We start from the raw sequence: 24,396 nt of genomic DNA, 5'->3' as shown, positions 1-24,396 counted from the left end.
TATAGTACACTCCCTACACATGATTAGGCACAAGTAGTGTAATGTTTGGCATCCCTTTTACTGTATGTCAGAGTCGGAGAGAGGTGTTATTCTCTGGGTCCCTCCAGTGTCAGTGTATGTGCTATGCGTTGCCTCTTTGCCAAGGCCAGGGCATACTGGGCATGTCTCCTTCTGCCTACTGGGGCAGGCTCAGGTTGTTCCTCCGAGTCACTCTGTGCATGTGCAGGCCTTGGCAATGGTGGGGGGCTGTGTGGCCCTGCCCCATGCTGTTCCTGCTGCAGCTGTTTCCACAGGATCATATTGTGTATCATGGCACATAGAAGGAGAATTTGGGTACATGTAGGTGGGGAGTACTTTAAGGCTCCACCAGATGTGTCCAGGCACATGATCCATGACGTGAGCATCCCACACCCATGCTCTACTATAATTCTGGTCTGTGCATGTGCCTCATTATGGAGTTCTTATTCGGGTGTGTCTGCATTTTTGATGGGTGTCATCAGCCACAGCTCCAGTGCGTATCCAGCATCCCCCACTAGGTGACTGTGAGGGATGTCCCCATTGGCAAATCTCTGGTGCAACTGTGTCAAATGCCAGCTGTGGGAATCATGATAGCTTCCAGTTCAGCCAGCACACACATTCATTATTATGCCCTGGACATCATACATGACCTGGCAGTTGATGGAGGGGAAGCCCTTGTGGTTGATGTAGACCCTACCCTGCTCACTGGGTGGTGCTTTGATGAATATGTGCATGCAGTCTATTGCACCCATTACCTCAGGGTATTCTGCTATTTGGTGGAACAGTTGCATATTGCTGGCCAATGCCTCATGGATGTTGGGGAAATATACATGCTCACCGACATGTGCTGACATGGCATCTAGGAACTGGTGGAGTACCCTCGATGTTGAAGCCTGTGAAATCCCCATTATATCCTCAGTTGGCCTTTGAAATGTACCTGTAGCTAGAATTCTTAGGCCTACACATACCTTGGTATCCACTGGGATGGGTTCCCCTCTGTTAGTTCTGTGTGTCAGGTGTGGCCGGCACAGCTCAACAATTTTCTGTAGGAGGTCCCTGTCCACCATATAGCACTCCACACTCTCCAGCTCATGTAGCCCAAGTAGGTTACCTTGGGTCTGTATACTTTTCTCCATCTCCTCACTGTGGGTTGGTCGACAGCATTCACATCCTCACCACCCTCAGCCTCTTCCACAAGTTGTATGATTGCTATTGCAGCCCCTATCATTTTGCTGTTGTGAGTGTTAAAAGTTCCCTGCTTGTTTACACTGGTGGTGTAGAGTGTGGGAAAAACCAGCGGGGAAGATGTTTGCCTAGTTTATAGTAGTGTTCTGGGCTGGGCTGGCCTGCTGCCTGTGTATTTGGCTGATTCTGATACATTTCACCTGCCAGCTAAGCTAGTTCTCCTTGATTACCTTCCTACTGCTATTTTCCCTTCCCATTGCCTTCCTGTTTCAGCCCGTTTGTGCACCACACAAACAAAGTGCTCAAATGTGCACACTGCTGCTATTTCCTGGTTTAACTTCTTTTTTCTTCCTGTAAAACCCGGTGCGTGGCATACACACCAGCTTAGACTTTGTAAAGAGTGCTAGGCAGGTTTAGACACACCCCCTAGCTTAGATGTGCTAAGCTAGGAGCAAACCCGATCCACAGGGCTCCAATCTGCTTACAGTATGCCTGGCGCACACTCCCATGATATTACCTAACTCCTAGGCATGTACCAAGCTATTACTACTCTTACACTCTTGGGACCTGACTCACATGCTGGGGAAAACTGGGATTCACTATCCTTCCCTTCATTTGTATAGGATTGCCTGGTAATGCATAGTTACATGTCTTACACTGAGCCTTCCCCCTTAGCAACCACTACTCACTGGCCAGGTTGTATTCTGCCTGCCATTGACTTGCATGGCAGAATACTGATTTAAGTTAGACTGCTTATTTTAGGTTTATTTTATTATTTCACCCCCGATCCCATTTGCGTGCTGCTGTCCTATGCATAAACAGCCGAGATCGGCTAAAAAAAAAATAAAAGTTAATTTTTGTATTTATTTTTTTGTTTTTAATGCCAATGGCCTTATACTTGGCCATTGGCATGCTTACTACATTATATGCAGACTTTATTTGGGGCTGTCACAGCTCCGTTTTGGATTTTGCAGAAATGTACTCATTTACTAACCGAGTACATTTCTGCAGATAACACTAGTCTTGTACGGACTGTTGCAAGCTTTCTGGATTGCAAAATCACCTCATTTGCATGTATTTCACCTGCAAATGGGGTGATTTGCATACCAGGGCTTAGTCCATGCAAGATTAGTGCAGGACCGCTCATGCACGTACCTGCAGGCTGTTCCTGGATCGCACAGCAGACATATTGCCTGCTTGAGCTCCTGCATCGGTTTTGCACTCTGTGCAAGCTTTTCAGAATCTGGGGGTATATTTCAGATGTAAGGAAAAAAGCAAAGACAAATGCACTATATAAACATAATAAACATGCAATTGTTATGTAAATTAAATTTCATTTTTTGCAGACTTACTGAACTTTCGCTGGGACTCCTAGATTTAAGAAATGAATTACAATGTGCAGAATTAGAGTGGCAGCTGTGGCAGAATAGCAGAAATGAACCAGTGCTTAATGATGCTGTATCTTTAAAAACATATCTAAGAAGGAGATGTATAAAAAATGTTAATCTTCAGTATGCACTATGGAAAAGACTTCTGTGTACAATTTTTATTTGTGTGTAATTTTGAAATAAACTATTTGCATATAATACATATTCAAATTTGCAGTAGGGTTCCATTCGTGATTTTTAGTTCAATGCATATTTTTTAAAGTGTTTGTGCAAATTGATTGTTTCTTCAATTGAATTTCTGTTGCCTGAAGAAAGTTTTATTATAATTGAAAGCAAGTGCTAAACTTTTATTATGTGTAGAGTAAATATGTTTATTTATGTATGATTTTCATAAAAGAAAAATATTTGCAAATAGTAGATATTAAGATTTTGGGTAGGGTTTCATGATTCTTAGATTAATGATTGCATGATTAAGTTTCTATTTAAATTGATTGGTTTTATAATTGATTCTTGATATATAAAAAAGGACTTGCATTCTCTCTGAAAGCAAGTGCTAGCACTGTGTTGTTTCACTTAAATTTCTCTTTAATTAAACATTATTTATGCTTTGTAAGTTTTGAAGTTTATTAAGCTTTCCTGCAGTTGTATGCCATGGTACAGTTAACTGCTGATTTTATTTTTAATTGTCATTCTTGTAATGTGTGAAGGTATATCTTTTTAGGATCCACAATTTAAATATGCTACTACAGATCATTCTTACAAGTCACTTGGAATATTTACTTGCATTTCAGATTATGTAGTTTATGTATCAACATCTAAGAAATAATTCATAGCCAATTAGCACACTGCTGCTCAAAACAGCACGAAGAACTAGAATATGATGGGATGATTCATTTCACAGACATGAGTGTCATGGTCCTGTTAGCAAAAAAATAAATAAATAACATGGTATGCAGAGCATGCAAATGTCTATATTATGATATGAAAAGAATCTGCTAAATGCAAATGAGTAAATGAGTGACAACAAATATGCAGATGACACCATCAAAGTTAGCAGAGACATTCAGGCACTTAGAATGCAGGTGTGCTGTGCCACAGTGATCACTTGTTCTGTATACCAGGAATTGCTGGTGCACAGTATACCAGAAATGTGTGTGATAGCAACAGCTATAGCAGAACAGCATGTATTAATGGCTGCTCTTGGAAACAAGCCCACATCTCTCAACGGTACAGATTTTCTCAGAATTTCCAGATTTTTGCCTCATATTTTTGGTCCGTTTTTCATAAAACTGTGTTTTTCTGGCAAATTAGTGGCAAATCATAAAGACTGAAATTAGAAAATAATGACAAACACTTGAGTTTTAGACTTCATAGCCTTCAGATAATTCATGCTAATGCAAAACCTGTTATTCTATCAACTTCCTGAGTTTGTAAGAGCAATATTTAAAAATTGTCCCTATTTTTGGGCCTTTGTCCCCCTTTCATTTATGGTTTTGTCCAAATTTCTTGCTCTAAGAGGTTGACAGGTATGAACAAGCCTCATAACATAGAATGCTATCATCATCTGTGCCAATCCAGGGTAATACAGGCCAATACAGGCAAAGGTTGGGAGGGTGACCGAATGGTTAAGGTGTTTGCCTTACAAACACAAGATGCAGGGTTTGAGGCTCAGAGGGGATAACTGGCTAGGTTTAAAATAACTTGCAAGGGCAGTTAGCTTAGTATTAACCTATGAATGCAGACAACATCATATAAATCTAATTTACAATTATTTGACTGATCAGCAGATTGTGAAAACAACAATGACGCACTGACAGATTATCCCTGTGGCCACCAAGCTATTTCTATCTTTAGCCATACTAGCTACAGGGACCATTTGGTGACATACTAGGATGATGTAATGAATTTTGCAGACAAAGGCCTCACATATCCTGCACATTTTCTTTACAGTACACTGTAGCTTGTGGAAAAGCATATATAGTTCCAAAGAACTACAGTGAGAACCACTACTTTAAGGATGTTTTGCAACATTGCCCATTTACTCGAGGTCTTAGGAGCCATTAATCTCATACATACCATTATTAAGGTCCCAGCTGAACCACAGGGTGTCAGATACAGCAAGATGAAGGATTTCCACTCCCAAATGCTTTGCAGTATAGAAGATTTCATCTGCAATGTGTCTGTAGTACATCCCCTGGTCAGTGCACACGATTCTCATATCTAACATGTATACAACCTATCCCAGCATTTTGTTCTAGATGAATTTGTACAAGGTTCTGTACTCAATAGGTGCAAATGCATTAGGAGCAGGCCATATATAATTGTGTCACCATTGTTTGCTGAAGGTTATGCCAGATATGCATTGGAAATGTGGACAGAAATCCCCATCTGCAAACTCTAATCCATGGCACATATTTCATACAATACTGTACAAGACTAAATTGGTCAATGATATAAACAAAAAAAAGTGTATTAGAAATATATTAAATCAAACATTCAATTCATTACCAGTTGGTTTAAGACTCAAAGAGAATGGCTGATGTATTTAATAAATATGTTATTAGGCAACAATCCTTTATTACCAAATATAGGAATAACTGAAACCAATAATTTTCAATAGTTTATTGAGATCAGGAACAATACCTAAGTATTGGAAAAGACTGGACATTACACCAAAATATACGCAGGGTAATTATTTTGCTGTGAAGAATTATAGACTTGTCAGTGTTCAATATTAAGAAAATGTTTTGAAAGATATATAATAGACTTATTTCAAAGAGATGATACTAGATTTGCACTCTCTGATATACAGCAGCATAATTTATTAAAGGAAGATCAATGGTTTTAAACCTAGTCAAATGTTATGTCTAAAAATCTATGGTCATAAATCAGGAATTAACATTTGGTGTCACAATTTTAGATATTGTGAAAAAAATTGTTTCTGTTTTGCAAATAATAATAATGCTAATAATGATAATAATACACATTTGTTAACCAGGTAATACCATTGGGCACACGGGCCCTTTTCAGACGTGAAACTGGAGCACTGCCTAAGTGGCTTATTCAGGGTCACAAAGAAAGCTGGGTGAAATAAATCAAATGGTACAAAAACTACAGTTCATAGCCTTAGCCCTCAGTGTCAAGTGCTAGACTGTTACAATATGCAGTTCTGTATTTGAAAATAAACACAACCTTATAGTACAGCAGATTGATTCTTGGCTGATAAGTAGGACTCAGTCACTGTTTAGGGAATTTATCAAGATAGGTTACCAATCATGACCGGTCCCACAAGGATTGTGTCTGCTACAATTTCTAGAAATAAAAACTGCTGGCTAAGTAAATTTGCAAATGACAGTAAAATAGGTTTTACAGGTGCTGTCAAAGGGACCCTTGATGATTTGAATAATTATTTACAAGAAATTTCAAACTAGCGAGTTCAGCACCAACAAATGCAAAGTAGTGTTCTTTTGTAGGCATACCATTAGCAAATCACCTCCCCTCTAAAGAACCATTTTGAAGAAGTGCAAGACTGTAAAAATTTGGGGATTATTTTTTTATACCGTAGTTTTCATTTGGAAAACATGAAGTTAATGATCATTGTAAGGCTATGAGACAACTAGGCATTATGAGGAAAATATCAGGTTAAGGGATGGATGTAACTTGCACCCTTAAATATTTTTCTGGAAGAACCTCTTTCTGCATAACACAAAATAAAAAAAAATTAGAGTTCCAAAATGGACTGCCAAGGAAAGATAATAGCTTGATAAATTGTCCCACTGTACCCTTTCTGCATATTCCAGTGGCAGCCCTCTCCAAAGTCTAAACAATCAATCCCAGTACTCACAAAATCAAAAAGTATGTAGTGCTTTCCAGCTTATGGTTTATGTTATTTTAAGTTGTATTGTGTAGAATGTGACTATTCAAAAGTATCAGTCTCTCTCTAATATTATTTTATAGAGTCACGAATGCAAATCTAGTTGGAATCCCCTCATCTAATATGACTAGATATCCCCTTTACATAAATTGTTTTAGAAGCAAAATTGGATTTCTTTTCCCGTATGTTAATTAATATGATATTCATCCTTTGTTCTTTTTGCATATCACTGGTGTCCTGTTGCTCTTCTTTAAGCTCACTACAGTATGCTATATTCTAAGTTGTATGACAGCTCTGCTTGAGTGGCACTCAGATTTGAATTGATCGAGTAGAGTTAAATCCTAAAGAATTTTCCTTACCTGGTGCTCATCTTACTAATTGTTTTTGGATGGAAAATTCCACTGCAGGTGTGGATCTTGCTCTGCTCAGCCCTCACTATGCTTGTGCTTCACTCTGCTCTCCTACCCTACACCCAATTTACACCCACCCCCACATACTCTACACTTGTACTTCTTTTGGCTTCTCTTCCATTAAACTGCCTCCAGTTCTTACCAGAATCCAATCTATTTATTAAACGATATCCCCCTCTCACACCTCATCCATATTACTCTAACCACAACCCCTGTTTTACACTGCTATTCCTCACTGTATTTACTTATGTTCTACCCCATATAGCTGCTTCATTTCCAACATCCCCTTTTCTTCCTCTAATTCCATTTCAACTCTCTTCTTCTACACCAAGCATACTGATTTATCCATGCATCTTGTTAGTCTTCCATCTACTTTCTACCCTACCAACTCCTCTAGTAACACTTCTAAAAACATACCTCAACTATTACCTCATCACCATGAAATCCCTCTACCACAAGCTTGTCTCAAATAACACATTTCTGATTTCTCTACCTATTTTCTTCTAATCCTACCCTAAAGCTTTCAATACAAAACTGCAACCTAAAATTAAAGCAAATACCCAAACTTCTTAACCCCCCCCCCCAAAACAACTAGACATTCTTTCACTGTCATAAACTTGTGTGGGGACATTCATCCCAACCCAGGTCCCAGCCATAGTACACAGACAAAAATAAACCAAAATCTATCACTTTTAATATTAGGATGGTCTTTCATGCCTGGTAACACACTCTAACCCAGATATCCTTACTATCACAGAGACCTGGCTAAAACCATAAAAAATGATACTGAAATTCTTCCCCCGAGTTACAGCTTTATCAGAATAGACAGGGTATATAAAAATTGTGGCAGAATAGCCCTAGTCTTTCCTTCTTGAACACTATACCAAAATTTGGTACAGCAGAAATCCTTACTACATTTCTAAACCTTAAAGTTGTCCAAGAGCAGCTGCATTGTTATTTTATATATCCCTCCTGGGCAAAACATTTCCATTCTAGAAAACATTCTAGCCTGGATATCTGACATAATACCAAATTAAACCAATATCCCAGGGACATTAGTTAACACTGACTGGTAGGCCCTATCCTCACATCACTCAACTAACAGTATAAATCTCCATGGCTTTATTAAGTTAATAAATACTCCAACCAGATATAGCAAAATAACATCCAACACTCTACTCTGGATTAGATACTAGTCTCTAACTCTTCTATATTTAAATCCTCGGATACACTCTCAGACTCCTTAAGTAACCACCTACCAGCCATTGCTCACAGCACTATCATTCAATTCACAAAGCAATACAAGTTCAAAACAATACTCAGTCTACAAAAATTCAACAAAGAGGTATTTAATGACTCTTTAAAAGGTATGGACTGGTCAATCCTAAAAAAGACTTCCCCTTAATGAGGCAGTTGAACATTTCAGTAGGACTATCTTAAGCATTCTTCCTATTCCATGATGTCTTATGTGGTTCTTAACATGCTAGCCCTAAAGCAAACAAAAAGGATAAAAAATAACAATGCCCCATGGCTCATGAAATCATGCAAAATCCAAAATTCTAATGAAAGACAGAGACAAAGCATGGATTGCCTTGCTAAAGAATAAAAATGGCACAAATCTTCAGTTATTTAGACAACTCCACAGACAAAAAGACAAACATTCCAAGTTCGAACACACCACACAAAAACTGAATAACAAGACCAACTGCTGGCAATAAGGCAAGAAAAATTTGGACACAAACTGGCACTTTTGTTCAAATGTAATAAAACTGAACTTAATCAGAAATTAACACACCCATTCCAAAATCAATTAAATAAGAAATTCAAATAATCAAATTATATCAAACTACCAATAAAATAGTCTTCAAAACCTAAAGAAAAATAAAATTAGTTTAAATAAATACAAATATACATAAAAAGTATGTACATATATATGTACATATATACTAAATTACAGTCTTCGTGCTTGTAAAAAACACGTAATATTAACCATCTCATTAAGGCCAGGGAGCTGATCTGCCACTAACATAATCTTTCCAAAGACGTTCCTGACATTCTAATATAATTTTGTAATCACCACTAAACAAGCTTGCATCTTTTTCCAAAATGAAAAAAGAAAATTTCTTAAAATCAGTACATGCAATAGAATCTCCAGCAAGTGCATTGGATACGTCTTTTTTCTTTATGGCTAGTACATGCTCAAAAATCCTTTTGTTTAATGCACTAACAGTTTGACCAATCTAAAAATTGTCACATGAGTTGCAGAAAGGCAAATAAACTGCATTCTTTGCGTCACAAGTATAGTGATCGCTTGCTTAAATTGCCGGCATTGACCACATGAATAGGTGCCTGGATTTTTAACCTTCATGCTGGAATTTGAACTTGTGTCCCTTTCCAAAATGGCCTTAATGTTTACAGTTCTCTTATAAGTGTTACCTAATGATTTAACTAATTCTGGGTTTCCTAAAATAACTTTACAGTTGTCCAAAGAATGGATCTAATCAACCCCATTTCATTTAAAATAGGAATGGGGAAAGCCAGCTTATAATTAACTGGTGCATTGGCATCCAAACCTAAAGAAATTGTGACAACCTCAACCTCAATAATTCCAGTATGTTAATAACCACTGTTTAAAATAGTATGTGCTGTGTGATTTCTAAGACCCTTAACCACAGTAATGATTATGCTCAACCAATTGGAGTCATAACCGCTTTGTACAAAAACCTTGACTACATCCCTTTTCATATGGCTAGGGTGCAAACTGTCCTTATGTAAGTATTGGTTAACAAAGGTAGATTTTCTATGAGTACTACTTACAAATCTTTGATTATCCAAATCAGCCATTAAATACACCTCTAAAAAGTCAATCTGGTCCCCAAAATGACTAATAGTAAATTTAAGAAAATTAGTAGAATTATTCTAATCACTAACAAAAGATGAAAAAGTGTCATAGTCACCATTCCACAAGAAAATAAAGTCATCGATGTAACGCCTGTAAAAAACTATATCGTCAGCCAAAGCGTGTGTTATATGTTTTAATTTCCGCATAGCCATGACTAAATTTGAGAATATGCTACATGGAACCCCATTGCTACACCTAAAACTTGCTGGAACAGTGTTTTCAAATAAAAAAAAAATGTTCTCTAACACAAGTTCCATAAGAACACAAATGGTGTTAACATTGTCATTGCTGATACTGGTATACTGGCTCAAATATTACCTTAAATATTCCAAACCTGTTTCTTGTCCTATACAGGTGTAAAAGGACATAACATCAAGGGATACGAACCTAAATGAAAAAAACATTCCAATTTAACTGAAAAAGTAGATGCAAGCTTGTTTAGTGGTGATTAGAAAATTATATTACAATGTCAGGAAAGTCTTTGGCAGACTATGTTAGTGGCAGATCAGCCCCCTGGCCTCAATGAGATGGTCAATATTAAGTGTTTTTTACAAGCACAAGGATTGCAATTTAGTATATATGTCCATACTTTTTATGTATATTTGTATTTATTTAAACTAATGTAAGTTTTGAAGACTTTTTTATTGGTCGTTTGATATAATGTGATTATTTGAATTTCTTATTTAATTGTTTTTGGAACGGGTGTGTTCATTTCTGATGAAGTTCAGTTTTATTAAATTTGAACAAAAGTGCTAGTTTGTCTTCAAATTTTTCTTGTCTTATTGCCAGCAGTTGGTCTTGTTATTCAGTTTTTGTGTGGTGTGTTCAAACTTGTAATTTTCTTTTGTTTGACTGCTTTTGGTGATGGCAGGGGAGGTGTCCACACAGGACACTATTTTGAACATAACTACCCATTCGGTTCCTGAACATTTTACTGTGTTCAGTGAACAAATTACATCAATTATTGCTGGGGCTATCTGTGAAGGCTTTTCCCATCACCTTGGCAACAGGAGTGGCCAAGGAAAGTCACATGATGATGTACTATAAGGAAATAATGTTTCTGTGAGTTTGGTTCAAGGCTCCTTGGCAGAAGCTGTTCGCAAAGGTGTCAACCAAGGTTTTTCGGTTCAGAATAAAGCCAGTGACAACAATGACTTCATGTATAATATTTTTACAGATGTCCAAAATCCTTTTTGTATGGGAATGAGTAATTCAACTAATTCACTAGTAAGTGCAGAAGAAATGTACTGTTCTACGGACAGTTATACTAGCTGTAAAAATACATTTTTTTTCTTGAGAGACTGGCTATTAAATCAGTGTTGCTACAGATGGAAATATTCTATTTAGAGAAGAATATCAGTTTAAGTTGTGATCCTCTTGGTCTTAGGGCATACAAATTTCCCAGCTGTGTGAGGCATTGTGACACCTTATACAAACAGTTAGTTGAGTTATTTAACAATACCAGACTTTCATTTATGCGATTTTTCATTGAACATTACAAGTCAGAGTTGGTGAAACCTAAAACCGAGATGGAGATGTTGGATGTTATGGTCAGGGTAACCAACATTTTTTCATCTTTTTCTACCATGTATTTTTGTATTTCTGCCAAGGTGGGCAGACACAGAGCTTCAGTCATCAATTGGAAGCAAGGAAAACTTAAAAGGGACCTTGCTGCTTATGCAGCAAATTCTGCTTATTCTGTCAGGACAATCAAAGATAGTACTGTCAAACATGTCAATGAAGTGGCTAACAATTTAGTGTCTAGCCCTTTGCTTAATGTACCTCAGGGGTCCCAGTTGTCTTCATTTGTTTCTGGGCAAGGTAACACTTCAACTAGTGGGAATGACAATATAGTCCCTTCTACATCTTCAGTAATTTCCGTCACATCTACAAACAGTTCTGGTCCTTTTTTAATGGGCAGGGCAGGCAATAAAAAGGCTCTCAAATGGTCAAACACCCAGACCAAGAAAAAAAGGGGGCCAGAATCATTGGAAGAAGAATTAGAATTTCAAATCAATGTTCTTAATTTAAGTGGCGATTCTCTCAGTTATGACACTATTTCTGTATTAAAACAGGGTTTTTCATTTATTCCTGCAAATGCAGTCAGTATACCTTGACTTATTGTAGATTTAAAATCCTATTCATGCAAATTAAATCTTATGTATATTTTTCATGGTGTGCATGGTCTTGAAAGACATGATGCTGTTGTTAAGAAGAAAAGTGTTTACAACCCAGTGTTACACCTCGTATTACAGGTGTTTAATAGCCTTTGTGAAAAACAGTTTAGAACCTTTGGGGTTGATTTCAAACACAAACAGAATCTTCCACAAAATTAACTATTAGCTTTAGAAGGATTATCTAGGAAAAGAGAATTGCGGGTTATGAAGTGGATGTTCTATTGTACTCATGAATTCCGTTGACTACATTGCAGCTATATTCAGTATATTAGGAGAAGAACAATGTTACAGAACAATCACTATAGATTTCATCAGTCAAAGGTTCTTAAGGCTTGATACAACTCTGATTTATTTAACCAAGGGAGTATTGATTATTCTGTATACAGTTTTTTCCAGGTTGATTACCCTAAACTGGCAACACTATTTGGTATACCTAAAGTGCACAAAGACAAAGTATGCCCTCCATTTCAGCCAATAGTTTCATATCTGCCAGTTTTCCTAAGACAGAGCCAATCTCCATTTGGCTTGATGAAATGTTGAACCCCTTGGTACAGAAATCAAAATTTTACCTACAAGACTCTTGGCATCTATTGTAGTTATTAACTCAGTTAAATTGGAATGTTTTTCATTTAGGTTAGTATCCCTTGACGTTACGTCCTTTTATACCTGTATAGATCAAGAAACAAAGTACCCACAAATTATCACATAGACAGCAACCCACTGAGTACGGAAAAAGTAATCAGAGACCTAGGGACCCAAGTCGACAGCGACCTCTCATTTGACACCCACATTGCCAAAGTGGTTAGAAAAACATTCTACCTTGCACACCTCATCATGAAGGGATTCACATCCAGATCCAAGGATGTCATTGTACCCCTATATTCCTCCCTCATCAGACCCATGATTGAGTACAATGCCCCATTTGGTATGTACCTCACCTGGCATTTGCAACAGCTGGAGAGACCACAAAAGTACCTCACCAAGAGGAACAAGGGTCTCCAACATATGTCTTATTCTGCCAAACTAAAGAAACTTCAGCTCTATTCAGTAGCATACCGCCTGCTCAGAGGTGATCTCTGCCTGACGTACAAGGCCATGTCCAATCAGGATCTGATGGACATGCTCCACCTCAAAAAATCCAAATCCATCAGGACCACGAGAGCTAAAGACTTAAACCTCGGCACAAGTATGAATAGGACATACTGGAGGGATAGATTCATAACGCAGAGGCTTCTCATGCTTTGGAACAAGATCCCAGTTCGTATTAGGCAGAGCCCCTCACTGACTCTTTTCAAGAGAAATCTTGATGAGTGGATGGGAGATCGTAGGTTTACCCCAGGGGTCATATCTGTGTCACTGCTAGACAGGGGCACAGTAAACTAATTCTATTATATAAGGGGACCTTCATTGTGTCACTACTAGACAGAGGCACAGTATTCTAAATTTATTCTGTACATTTTTGTACCATTTCATGGGGTGGCAAAAGCCACATCACTATGGCTAGGCTTGCAAATGCCCCAGGGCAGATAGCCTAGTACTATACTATGAAACTATGAAACTATGAATACTTAAGGTAATATCTGAGCCAGTACACCAGTATCACCAACAACACTGTTAACACCATTTGTGTTCTTATGGATCTTGTGTTAGAGAACATTTTTTTTTTAATTTGAATATACTTTGTTCCAGCAAGTTTCATGAGTAACAATGGGGTCCTGTGTACCACCTTCATTCACAATTTTAGTCATGGCTATGTGGGAATTAAAAAATATAACAACACATGCTTTGGCTGAGAAGATAGTTTTTTTATAGACATTACATCAATGAGTTGATTTTCTTGTGGATTGGTGCCTATGACACTTTTTCATCTTTTGTTAGTGATTTGAATAATTCCACTAACTTTCTTAAATTAACTATCAGTCATTTTGGGGACCAGATTGACTTTTTAGATGAGCATTTAATGGTTGATCTGGTTAATCAAAGATGTGTAAGTAGTATTCATATAAAATCCACCTTTGCTAACCAATACCTACACAAGGACAGTTTGTACGCTAGCCATATGAAAACGGCCGTAGCCAAAGGACAATTTATTCAACTTAGCCGTTTGACTAGAGACCAAGAAGTTTTTCTTACAGAGGTTAGCAAGCTTTCCCATTTTTTGGTACATAGGGGTTATGACTCCAATTGGTTGAACATAATCATTACTGAGGATAATCACACAGCACTTCCTATTTTAAACAGTGGTTATTCACATAATGGAATTTCTGAGGATAAGGTTGCCACAATTTCTTTATGTTTTAGATGCCAATCCACCAGTTAATTATAAGCTGCCTTTCCCCATTCCTATTTCAAATGAAATGGGGTTGATTAGATCCATTATTTTGGTCAACTGGAAAGTTATTTTAGGGAACCCGGAATTAGTTAAAGCATTAGGTAATAGACCACTGTTCACTTATAAGAGAACTGTGAACATTAAGACCATTTTGAAAGGGGCATAAATTCAAATTCCAGCATGAATGTTAAGAATCCAGGCATCTATTCATGTGGTCAATGCCGGCAATGTAGATTTGTCATGTATTCTTCCTCAGTTGAGTTCAAACACATTAATACAACCATTTGGGCAAGGGATCACTACACTTGTGACACAAATAATGTAGTTTATTTGGCTTTCTGCAACTCATGCAACAATTTTCTCATTGGTAAAACTATTAGAACATTAAACAAAAGGATTTATGAGCATGTACTAGCCATTAAGAAAAAAGAGTTATCCAATGCACTTGCTAGACATTCTGTTGCATGTACTGATTTTAAGAAATTTTCTTTTTTCGTTTTGGAAAAAGTAGATACAAGCTTGTTTAGTGGTGATTACAAAATTATAATAGAATGTCAGGAAAGTCTTTGCAGATTATGTTAGTTACAGATCAGCCCCCTAGCCTCAATGAGATGGTCAATATTAAATGTTTTACAAGCATAAAGATTGTAATTTAGTATATGTGTACATATATATATATATATATGTACATATTTATTATGTATATCTGTATTTATTTAAACTAATAAGTTTAATGTGTCTTTAAGTTTTGAAGACTTTTTTATTGGTAGTTTGAAGTCATTTGATTATTTGAATTTCTTATTTAATTGTTTTTTGAATGGTTGTGTTCATTTCTGATGAAGTTCAGTTGTATTAAACTTGAACGAAAGTGCTAGTTTCTGTCCAAATTTTTCTTGCCTTATTGCCAGCAGTTGGTATTGTGAAAAAGACAAATATCCCATGACAAAAAAAAATCATACCATTCCCACATTCAAGATAGCCAGCCACAAAATCAACCCCAAGAAATTCTGGTCCTCTATATCATCACTCCTCAGCTTAGGAAATAAAAATAATCCCAATCCATATCCTGATATATGTCCTCTTCAAACAGCCACCAGATTCAACACATACATTATATAGTCCATATATAACTTAACTGTAAACCCAACTAATCTACCTCAACTCACTACTTCTATTATTTTCCCCAGTACTATCCTCTATACATTTTACACTCATACAACCAACCCCTCACTAATACTCTAATACCCAACCATCCCCATTTTACTTTTCATTTCACCCCTTTATCTCTAATAAAAAAAACTACTACAAAAACTGAAACCTTGCTCATCCTCAGCAGACAACCTCCCACCAGAATACCTAAAGCTTTCCACAGATGTAATAGCATTCCCTGTTAACATGTTTATTAATAGATCCATAACAGAATTATATGTCCCTAACATATGGAAAATGTCACGTTATCCCTTTACATAAGGGAGGTAACTTCACTGACATCACAAATTTTCATTCTATTACAATCTTGTATCTTTCTCTAAGATTTTAGAAATATGTCTGCACCCACAACTTCGCCACTATCTTACACACAATAATCTTCTTACGCACATACAACACAGCTTTAGACCTGCCCACAGTACTTCAACAACCCTACTATCATTTATGGACTCTGTCAACAAAGCCTGTGACACTGGAAAACTAGTATCTGCAGTATTTCTAGACTTGTCAAAAGCATTTGATATGGTACCCCCTACACCTTTCCAACATTTGGTCTATCTTCTCCCTCACTTCAGTGGTTTTCTATTTACCTAAGAGACTGGCAGAAAGTAGTAAAATGGTAAGGCTCTATTTCCCCATATCACATCATCCCCACAGGTGTACTTCAGAGATCCATCCTTGGCTCATTACTACTTAATGTCTTCATCAATAACTTACATATATCCTTCTGTGAAGTCACCATCATCTATGCATCAGACTCATTAACTCAATAACAATATATAACACACCAAGCTTTCTGTTCCATAGAAACTTGGCTTTCCAATGCTCAACTACTATTGAACCCTAAAAAAACAAAGCTCCATCTCTTCACCCACAAACTTCACAGCTCTAATAAAATAAATTTCAAGATCTTTTCAGCAAACAATACTGAAATTGAATTGGTCCAGCATACCACTAGCAGTCATAATTAATGATAATCTTAAGTTTGGCCTACACATATAAAGCAGTATCAAGAAAACTCACCATAAATTAAGCATGGCATACAGGAATAAAAACTTCCTCACTGCATCTACCAAATTTACAGTGGCCAAAACCTACAGCTTGCTTTCATTGTCGTATGGGTCCCAATTTTAACTAATTTACAGACTTCCCTAATAAAAAAAACTTGAAAGCTGCTGTGAAGATTGGGTGAAGATAGATGAAGACTGCCAGCCTAGCCAGATAGAATTTTGGAGATAATTCTGTCATCTGTAAATATTAATGCAAACCACAGGCTTGTTGTCTTAAATGGTAAAAATAGTGTTACATGTGGAACTGGAAAAAATGTATCAATAGTGCACTCTACTGACCAAGTAAAGCATGTTGTGACCCTTTGATGTTAAAACTCAGAGTCAGTAAGTCTAGAGTGAGGCATTCTGCCTATTGTTTTAAGGCCAGAAATAATGGCCAGAATTTGCATGCATAAATGTACTTTATTGCTCTGGTTTCTGCCCAGAGGTGAAGAATGTAAATGTAGTTTCTGTTAGTCTGGGAACCCAGGGAAGTCTGAAGAATGATGTAATGTGAAACAGGAATGTGATTTTAAAAACAGAGAGCATCAAGCATTTTTGTCTTGACCATCCTACTCAACAGCACTGTCTTGCTCTATATGTAAGTTTACCTTAGACTTGTGTTTTCTCTTAGAAATAGCTAGAAACTAGAAAGATTAGACTGTGTTTTTCTGTGATGTCAGAACTGTACTACTGAATTATTTTAAGTATTTCTCTGTGATCTCTGAACTCTTGATTAGCACTGTGTAGTAAAAAGTATTTTCTTGTGTTTTGACTATTTGTTATTAAATATTTTTAAACCCTTTCAACTGTGGCTGTTTTTGTAGAGATACTTTAATCTCTTTAGAATACTTACATGCCTTTGCTAAAATAGTACAAAGCCACTTCAATAACTTTGGCCCTGGGCTATACTACCAAGTGGATAATAATATTGCACAGTAATAATTGGACACCCTTTAAGGGCCTTTGAGTAGCTGATAAATATTAGTGGGTGGTGGCTGCTGATACTACCATATAGAGTGGGAAAAGGGGCACAGCTGGATAACCTGTGCTAGCCTTCCCCAGGAGTGTTTGTGTGGTTGTATAAACTCTTCTCAAAGTGTGTGTGTGTGTGTGTGTGTGTGTGTGTGTGTGTGTGTGTGTGTGTGTGTGTGTGTGTGTGTGTGTGTGTGTCAGCTACTTGGTCAGGGACACGAAGCATTGGTTGGACAGAGAGGGTGCTAGAGGCTTTAGCTTGCCACTAGGCTGAGATCTAGAACCTATAGCTGTGCAAGTGGGGAGCCTTATTGGGGACCTCAAGAGCAAGGGAGTGATCAGCCCTGGACTGACTGTGATCTCTGCGTGCTCTTAAGGGAAATTTCACTTTACTGTGTGTATTTGTTATCATTTCCTCCTCTATGAGATGCCCCTCACTGGTGTTAGTGGTGAGGATTGAGGCTCCCTGATTGCTGGGCCAGGGCACAGGCGTCACATATTAATTGTTTGGCAGTGGTGGGATATCCACACCACATATTAAAAGTTTCAAACAGCAATAAACTGAGAAATGAATAAAGCAAGGATGCACTATGTCGAAACAATGAACCTCTTTATTAAATCTTTTCATCGGCGTTCGCCTCAGAACTTCATCAGAATAAAATTAAAATCATTTGAAGACTTCATTAAATATAAAACATGATATATTACATGTTCTCTTTTAAAAACACCATAGTCTGATAAACCCTTCAATCAAACCCCATCACAGTAGAATTAATACTGAATGCCATTAAAACCAAAAGAAGGCAAACAAATAAACTAATATCTAAAGCTAAATTACATACCATTTATCTATGACTCAACTCTATTATATAAGTTACACCACAAATGAGATTTTGTATATGATTGTGTATGTATAAATGTAAATATGTAAATATGGTTGTCATTCAAAATATAAAATTGTAAACTTTAAAGATTCAAGTTAACCAAGGCAAACAATATGTCTGAAACAATATGCTTATTATAGTAGCAAATACTACAAGTGAAATTCAGACTTGAGTTTCAAAAAGCATGAAATGGACAACATGTCATTTAAACCAGGTTTTTTGTAGCATTACATCTAAGCTGCCAAAGTAGTTCCTTGTATTCGAGGAATAGGTTTACTGGCCCTCCCCTACTATCTTCTGTTTGTGTTTGTTGTAATACAGAAAAATTGAAATGGTCTTGTGGGAACTCAGTTGTGTGCTTAGCCAGGGCATTGTTCGCATTGCCCTCCCTGATGTCATATACATGCTGATAAATGTGCTTATTCAAGCCATTAATTGTTTTACCAATATAAAACTGTTCACATACTTGGCAAATTGCAATGTACACTAGGCATTTACTTTGACAATTGAATTTTCTTTGCAAATAGACCTTGCCATAGCCCTTTATATAGATGCTATTGTATTCAATAATATAGGGACACTGTGGACAGTGTCCACATCTCCTCATTTGTCCATTCCTCTCTTTTGGGTGTTTACTTTCAAGGAGGTTTTTTATACATGAATCTCTCCTGTATACAACACAAGGCTTGTCACCTATTCTTGATTTACAAAATGTATCTGTAGTTAGTATAGCCCAATTGTTATATAGGACACCCCTAATTTTGTAATAAAGGGGGTTGAACATTAGGATCATGGCATCCATAAAAGGTTTAGTGCCTCTTTCCTGAGTATCAATTGGTAAATTAGCCACTTCCCCCATAGGAATAGTATCTTGTGAGACCCCCAGGAGTGGAAAGAAGTGTCCACTAATTCTTTTGTCTCTTACTTCATCTAAAATTGGGTCAACAAATGTAGCTGGATAAACCCTCCTACTGAGAATTGTCCTTAGTTTGTCCCTCTCCTCAGTGAACATAGTATATTCACTTACCATCCTTGCTAGTCTAACACACTGTCCTTTGACCAAAGATTTTTTCTGATGTATAGGATGACAACTATCAAAATGTAACAGGGTGGTAGAGTATGTAGGTTTCCTGAACAAGGTAGAGGTAAATCTGTGGTTATTAATATATTTTTGTATAGAAATGTCCAAAAAGTTAATGACGTCTGAATTTGATTCCATGGTGAGATTCAAAAACCCGGAACTCAAGTTCAAGTACCCACAAAATTGCTGTAGTTGTTCACTTGTGCCATCCCAAAAAGTTAATAAATCATCTAGATATCTCCCATAGAATCTACAATGTTCAAATAGTTCATGTTTTAATAACCATGTTGAGTTTCCACTGTGTTCGTACAATGTTTGCAAAGAGGGGGGCACAAGCTGCCCCACTGCAACTCCTACTTTCTGCTTGAAAAACTGATTTTTAAATAAAATGAAGTTGTTATGTAAAACTAACTCCGTTAAGGTCCTATACATAAGGATCCTAGAATGACAATGTGTGGTGTAAGCGAACAAGTAGTCGTAGAACATAGTGATACCTTCACCATGGGGGATCACTGTGAATAAATCTTTTATGTCCATGGTAACAAACAATAGATTATCTGTGTATATATTCCCTTCTACTTTTTAAGGCAATCCCAGGAATCTTTTTATACATGTAGATGTTGATCTAACACATTTTAAATTGAAATCGATGAATTTTGCTAAGTTATACGTTTTTGAGGCTTTAGCATCCACTATTGCCTAAGGGGTGATCCACAATGCTCTTATGTATCTTTGGGATGCCAAAGATGGTAGGGGTACGTGGAAGTTTTTGCATCAGAAAAGCATGTTCACTAATGGATATTTGTTTTATTTAGTAGCAGGTCATTCAAACAGATGTCTATGTTCCTATATGAGATGTTTAGTTCATTTTTAGATATTTCTTCATAGGAATCACTTAACAAATGTGTCTGCATTTTGTCAATATACATGTGTTGATTCATAATAACCAGTCCCACACCCTTGTCAGGTTTCATCACCCTAATGGAGCTACTGTTAACAATCTCGTTTAATAGGGCAACTTCATTGTCAGAGAGATTGTGTGTGCCCTCACTACTCTTATTGTAGTGTAACTTTTTAATCTGTTTCATGCATAAATTCTCAAATTCATGTAGGGTGGGATGCAAGGGTGGGTTGAATGTACTGTTTTTTTACACCCCATTATGTTCATGTTACTGTTATCATTTTCAAAATACATCCTAAAATTCAGTTTCCTAACAAACAACTTTAGTTCAAGCAAATAGCTTTCTACTCTAGATGTTCTATTAGGTACAAAATTCAAGCCTTTTTGGGATAAATTAGCAGATGATATACTGATGTCCACATCACTGAAGTTGTATATCTTAAAATCACCACTCATTTGTGACAATAATGCAAGGATGTTTTATTCCCTCCCCTACCATCTGTTTGTCATCCCTCGCCCTCTCCCCCTGTAGGGTCTGCCCCTGTTGGAGTAAAATTTTTGGGAATTGCCATTGTTCATTCTTTCCTGGTTGTAGTAACATTGTTTCTGATTTTGGAGGTGCTCTGACCTCTTCAAGGCGACACCTAAAGGGGCCGTTTGTTCTTCTGCCTCACTTGTATTTTCTTCACTCATTTCAGTATCACCCATAGTGCAATTGTCAAAATCCCTGTCCTGTGCCCTTAATGTGTTATTCTTGGGTAACAGGTATGCTCTACCACCCTCATAAGCTAGTTTGTCTCTTTCTAGTTTTTTGCCCTCTTTGTTTTTTATCACAGTCATAACTTTGTCTACATTGACAAACACAACATTGTATTCATTAACGTTAGACTGAAACAGGAAATCATTATGTAAACTTTCATTTATAGCATCAATTTTAGTTTTTATACTGTTCATTTTCTTGTCATTGTCTCTAGCACTTTGAGTAACTCACACCCATGCCGATTGAACATGGCAAGTAATTCATTATGCAACTCTGAGCCAAACACAGTACCTGTTGGAAATTTCCATGTTCTTAACCCCTTTGGAACTTGTTGTCTGCAAACACATTCCCTGAGGTAACACTTTTCCATCTGAAGTTTACGTAGCTTCATCACCTCTTTTACAAATGCTTTTATTTGTTCATCCAGAGTCCCTCGGATTTGCCTGCCACTTGGTTGTCCAAATTTGCATTGAATACCATCATTAATCCACTTGGATAATGAAAATACTGTGGCCGCATCTGTTCCATTGTAACCGCCATTGTTGTTTCAACCTCCTGAACAGTTTTGGCCAATGGAAGAGCCGCTCGCTCGTAATGATGCGGTAGTAGGGCTTCTCTGCCCTGGAGAAATTTAAAGGGTTTGTGATGCACTCGTGCCTTGTGTCTAGATATTATTCTGCTCAAAAGTAATTGGGAGAGCTGATAAATTCCTCCATAGTCCAGAAATCTGTATAGTCAGCACTTCAATCAATGCTGACAAGTTCCAAATAGATGCTGTTAACTCTTGTAAGGGAACTGTACCAGTGGCATCCACACTGGCTCCTTGCTCCATATAAACCAAAAGTTTCAAACAGCAATAAACTGAGAAATGAATAAAGCAAGGATGCACTCTGTCAAACCACTGAACCTCTTTATTAAGCGCTTTCATCAGCGTTCGCCTACAGACTTCATCAGAATAAAATTAAAATCAATTGAAGACTTCCTTAAATAGAACACATAATATATCACATGTTCTCTTTTAAAAACACCATAGGCTGATAACCCCATCAATCAAACCCCATTACAGTACAATTAATACTGAATACCATTAAAACCAAAATCAGGCAAACAAATACACTAATATCTAAAGATAAATTACATACCATTTATCTATGACTCCACTATATTATAAAAGTTACTACATAGTAACTTATATAATAGAGTTGAGTCATGGATAAATGATAAAATGATAAAATCCCTAAAAGCAATAGGGAGCATGGACAGGATTTTGTGCTGGCCCAGGCATTTGAAAGCTATGTGCAGTTTAGTGAGGAGTGGCTACTAGGTAGCAGAGGGGGATTGGGAGGGGGGTATGCTGCAATATCCAAAGCTGTTTCCTCAGATTGCTGCTGTCATGGGCCGAGCCAAAGGATCAGCTGTTGGCTAAGAAGGTAGGTATTGCAACCAAGAATGTAAGCTCTGAAGAAGTCAGAAGGCCTAACATGCCAAGAGAAGACTGTAAATTGGGAAAGTAGTTATGGTGAGGGTAGAGAACATTTTAAGTTTGCTCTTATGAATGTGTGTGTGTGTGTGTGGGGGGGGCAATGAATGACTCCATTAGAGGAGAGCGAGAGAGCTGATAAGGATAAGGAAGCATTTGGGGGAGTAGGAGTAATGGCATACACAGTAATTTAAGGTCAGAACAGGTAAACAATCTGAGACATGGACATAAGTACTGTTAGTGCAACGGGCTAGTAAAAGAAAAGCAGTGATTTTATGGAACACTAAGGTATCAGAGGGAATGAATTTGTAAGTGGTAAGGAGGATGGGCTTGTGACACGGTATTGTATGAAAAGCAGAAATAATGTGTTAGGTATTGTGTAGTGACAATGTTGGCAATGATCACGTATCTGTAAATTTTTTTGTTCATGTAGTAATGCTGCATCAGGAAGTTAACACGAGTCAGTATAGATAGGTGTTTTAATGAAATCCTGGAGATATAGTGGGAAAGCAAGTAAGACATGACAGAAGGCCATAATGAATGTCAAAGGGTGCTATGGGGTTAATAATGTGGTGCTTGTGGATATGTAGAGATTATGTAATGGTGGTAAGACAGTCCATACTTTCTCAAAAGATGAAGCAAAGCAGATCTGCATGTTAGACTTTATTGGTGAATAAAGTTATAGCACAGCAGCTTGGTGAAGTGGTGCTGCTGAGAAGTGCATTTCTTGTCATGAGCACATGTATATGATTTGAGATATAGTGGAGGATGGAAGGTCATGATGGAGGTCAGTCAGAGCATTGCTAGTTCATCTAGTGCCCAGTGCTGCTCAAAGCTATGGTACACCCAACAATACTGATGAGAAATGCTGATACAGAAAGGAATTCACTACAGACCAACTGGTAGATTGCATCCCTTAGCACTTTGCATCAAGGGAGGCTGCCTCCTTTTCCCCACCCTTGCTAACCTTGCTTCTGAGTGGAACTATTGGTACTGTAGGATGTAGAAAAATACTGTGGATAGCTGTGATTGTACAGTGAAGTGTGAAAGTAAAATGAGGGGTAGGAGAAGTGAGGCAAATGTGTGATAGGATGTGTTAAATGTGATGTGGAGATGCATTCTCTAATTTTGCTTGAAGAAAAGTGATGCATAAAAGGTCAGCCCTCACATCATGTTCTACAGAATAGTTATTTGTGGTTTTGGATAATTATTACAATATTTACCACTGGATTGTAGTTTAACTTTTGCTGTGGTGGAGAGATGTAAAATTATGGAGTATTTAGGACAACAAAGAAATGGATGGGTTCAGTAGGTTAGAAAGAGGTAAACTGTTTTCAAAATCAAACAAGATGGGGATAATAGAGGATAACTACACTGGAGGAAAGGTGAGGAACCGAAAGCAGATATACCGCAATATCCTTCCAAGGTCTCATCATTGCTAAGAAGGTGATATATGATGGCATGAGCCACGAGGGAGAGGGAAGCTAAGCTGTTAGCCCGGAACCCAAACTATGGGTGAGTGGTATATAATGTGTAGCAGGTGTGAAATAAAGAGGGAGGGAAAAATGCAAGTTGGATGGGATCAAAGTACTATTTAGGGAATTGTATCAAGTTGTATGGGGATAAGGATGGTAAAATGGGAAGAGGGAAAAAGGATGGTAAACTGGTTGGAATGGGAACTGTTCAACTAAGTGAAGAGGGTATGACAATGCTGGTGTGAAGACTACCAGGACGATCATAATAAATGCTATCAGGTACTTGAAGGAAGGAT

The sequence above is a fragment of the Protopterus annectens genome, chromosome 2.part2, assembly GCF_019279795.1.
Source record: "Protopterus annectens isolate FY-2018-M chromosome 2.part2, PAN1.0, whole genome shotgun sequence".
Taxonomy (NCBI): domain Eukaryota; kingdom Metazoa; phylum Chordata; order Ceratodontiformes; family Protopteridae; genus Protopterus; species Protopterus annectens.
This window is presented reverse-complemented; position numbering follows the sequence as displayed.